The following is a 4,076-nucleotide window of genomic DNA, read 5'->3' on the forward strand; positions in this document are numbered from 1 at the left end:
CAGAAAAAATATTCTACTGATAGGGTGTCCAAAATTGATGGTGTACATATGTACACCTCAGGTTTTTATTACATAAAAATATTTAACAAAATTATACATATATCTTATTAATGTTGAAAAGTATGGTACATTTACACCCAGATTAAATAACAAAATTACATAAATGCCTTAAACTAAAAATAGAAGGTATAAATTTGACATGAGAACTTTATGTAATAATAAACAAGATGTTCCTCAATAACCATGACGTCAGTGTCCAAACCAACCTATAACTCTAAAAATACTTGAAAAATGCAAGCATACTGTACATATTACATTGTAATTACATGCTCAATCATTACTTAACATGGTATTTCATGAAACAGTTGTTCTTGAGGACACACAAGTACATATTGCATTTTACGCACATGATTCTTGATTTGGACTTGCATCCTGGGAACCTAAACTTGGATGGAAAGCTGTCATTTGAATACTTGGGAAAATGTCCGTACATATCAAATCTGACTTCCGGAATAGGCCGTGATATCACTTTACGGTATTTAGAGGCTGGTTCTTGTTCTTCCTGTTCACTTTGTGCACAATCCTCAATGCCAACAGTGTGCAGTCCTCTCGGTGAGTGTCTGACTGACTGTGAAATAGTTTCAGATCTAATCAGGGCATTAGCTGCATGGAGACGGTATTGTAAGAGACTCATTTGTTTTCTCTTAGGGATATCTGATTTCCAGCAGGCCCTTCTGTACATTAACCAGCCGTTGACAAGGACAAGGTCTACAAAATGGTTGAAGACTCGTACTGTCCATCTTTTTGTTCGTACAGTACATCTATAGTATGCCAACAATCTGTCGCAGAGGTCAGTTCCCCCCATGTTTGGATTATAACTCCTTGTTACTGCTGGCTGTGGTACCTCAATTTTCTTTTTTTCCTGTTTGGACCAACGCATGCATGTGGCCTGTGGCTCACTTCCAACACAAGTTGACAAAAATGTAACACATTTGTTGTCTTTCCATTTCAGAACACAAACTTTTTCATCTTCCCTAGCTTTCTCATCCCACTCCCCTCTTTGCAACTGTTTGTCACTTTTCAGCTTGCTAACCACAGGCCCAATTCTGCTTTTCAAGACAGTTTCTGTTTGATGAATGCCATTACTCATCAAGAACTCTGCACACTTCATACTGGTAAAGAAACGGTCAGTGTAAATGACATGATGTCCATCCTTTGGCACTGTCACACTTAACAGTTTCACAATGCTGCCACCCAAACCAAGCTCTTTCATGTCATTTTCACAAACAGTTCCTCTCCCCTGATATATACAAAAGTCTAATACTAATCCATCTCTAGCTGCCAAGACAAAAATTTTAAGTCCAAGTGGGTTAGGTTTTGAGGGGACGAACTGGCGAAAACTACACCTTCCTGAAAAGGGTATCATCTGTTCATCAATCGACAGATGTGCAGGCCTTGTCAACGTCAGACACTTATCCCTAACAATATTTATCATTGGCCTAATTTTCCACACTTTATCAGACAGGTCGTGCTCAGCTAGGTTGTCTGTGAAATGCAGGTAATTCCTGAGTTCAAAATACCTATCTCGAGGCATACATTCTGAAATTAAAGGCACTTTTAATTCCCTGCTCCAGTATAGTTTTCCCTGTGGTAGCTTCAGAGTACCCATCAAAATCTGAATCCCTGTAAACTGTAGTAATTCTACAGCTGTGGTCTGAACAGAGCGCAATTCACGTTTTTGCACTGAATACAGGTTTGTTTGCTCAGCCAACAATTCCCAAAAAGCAGTTGGCAGATATTCATGAAAGGCCTCTTGTACTCCTTTAGGACCATTTTCATGGACCTCCAGTTCCTCTTCAAGTTCAGGCCCCTTTCTCTCCATTCTGAAAAGCATTCCAAATTAGTGTGAATTAACATCCATTTATGAAACGTAAATTAGGCCTACACTCATTTTGTATTTACAAGTACATGTGCATGCTTTACATAATGGGAAGAGTTCCTTCAATATAAAAATATAGAATATTTTGAACATACCTTGTTGTTTTCCACTTCATCAAACGGGTGTTTACTTGCAGTGGTGTAGTAGCAGCTGTTAAATGTACATTATCTTCATTTTCTGATTCAGAGTCTGTGGATGAGTTCTCTGTAATTGCTGTCTCAAATAACTCGTCATCTGTGTCCGACAGTTCGGCGTCACTGTTATTCAGTAAATCTACTAATGCATCTGTATTGAGGATGCCTGTAAATGTAAAACACTGGTTAATGATGCAGAAAACATAGGAAAAAATCATAACCTCAAAGACGGAGAATATTGTTGTAGGGACCTGAGGTGCACAAATGTACACCTCATTTTTACCGGAAAAAACATACCGAAATATTAACTTCAACACATTAAATACTATGTGTTTTCAATTATTAAATATAACTGAACGTATTCCAATAGTTATTTCATTTATATTCCGTTAAATATATTTTTTACCGGTACTTACTTCTCTTGCTGTGCTCTCTAGCAGCCATCTTGGCCAAATGTAAAATTCCATGTGGTCTGGCTCACAGTTGAACCGGTATATAGTGCTCCTAGTGGTTTTATTTGGAACTAATAAGGTAAACATGCGTGTGGCACACGGCACAAACGTAGAAATAAAATAAAAATTGAAGGTGTACATATGTACACTTCTGGACTCAAGAGGATAATACAACACATCATTGACATTATTCTTCCTGCCATTACTCATATATACAACACGTGCCTCACAAGTGGCCTCTTTCCAAAAATGTGGAAAAATGCCATTATAAATCCTGTTCCCAAAACTTCCTCACCTGTACTTATAACAGATTATCGACCTGTTTGCATACTTTCATCTCTCTCCAAGCCTCTTGAACGCATAGTACACGTGCAATTAACCGACTATTTAAATAAATACAAACTACTTGACCCTTTACAATCGGGTTTCAAAAAGGGACACAGTACGGCCACTGCCCTGCTGAAAGTTACAGACGACATGAGACGCGCTATGGACGAAAGGCAGGTGACGTTACTTACACTTCTTGATTTTAGCAGCGCTTTTGACACAGTAAATATAGACGTACTGGTTGCTAAATTGAAATCGCTTCACCTTGGACAGACAGCCCTAGAATTCTTTCTCTCATATCTTACGGAACGAAAACAACGCGTAATTATTCAGAATAGGTCAACCGAATGGGTAATGAAATTTTCAGGAGTACCACAAGGCTCTGTACTTGGACCACTTCTCTTTGTTATCTATATTAACGATATATCGACACGGCTAAGACACTGTAAATACCACTTGTATGCTGACGATCTGCAGATCTATTACCATTCCAAAATTTCAGACATCAATCAAGCAATAGCTTATATGAACTCTGACTTAAATAATATCTGTGCATACGCTCATGAAAACTGTATTTTAATTAATCCATCAAAATCTAAAGCTATTATTGTTGGGCAGACGAAACAAATCAGTGCGGAAAAAACAAAAACATTCCTCCACTAACTTTATCTGGTAAAATTATTCCGTACGAAAACTCGGTAAGAAATCTTGGTGTAATTATAAACGAGAATCTTAACTGGGGAGAGCACATTACAAATATCTGTAGAAAAGTGTACGCGTCCCTTCACCCAATAAAATATCATCAAAATATGCTGCCACTAAACATGAGAATTAGGCTTATAAATACTCTTATCCTCCCTATATTTTCCTACTGTGACGTAGTACTAATTGATGCCACGAGAGAACAACTAAATCGATTACAACGTGCTATGAATTCGTGTATTAGATTTATCTTTTCCTTACGCTATGATGTTCATGTTACCCCTTATTATCGACAACTTTCCCTTCTAAAATTTGAAAAATATAGAAACCTCCACGTGGCAGTATTAATCTTTCGAGTATTAAAATAGAATATCCCATACTACTTATCTTCACAACTCAATTTCCTATCCTCTTTCCACCAGCATAACACACGCTCTGGCAGTACACTTGCTATCCCTCTCAGCAGGTCAGCAGAATTCAGCCGTTCCTTTGTTGCAAATGGAGCTAGAATATGGAATTCTC

General features: G+C 37.8%; 1 pseudogene; it reads right to left on the minus strand.

Moving 5' to 3' along the window:
* Window positions 1-1,088: 1,088 nt before the first annotated feature.
* Window positions 1,089-2,517, minus strand: LOC137498953 (piggyBac transposable element-derived protein 3-like; annotated as a pseudogene).
* Window positions 2,518-4,076: the final 1,559 nt, after the last annotated feature.

This window comes from Anabrus simplex, chromosome 3 (assembly GCF_040414725.1).
Source record: "Anabrus simplex isolate iqAnaSimp1 chromosome 3, ASM4041472v1, whole genome shotgun sequence".
NCBI lineage: Eukaryota > Metazoa > Arthropoda > Insecta > Orthoptera > Tettigoniidae > Anabrus > Anabrus simplex.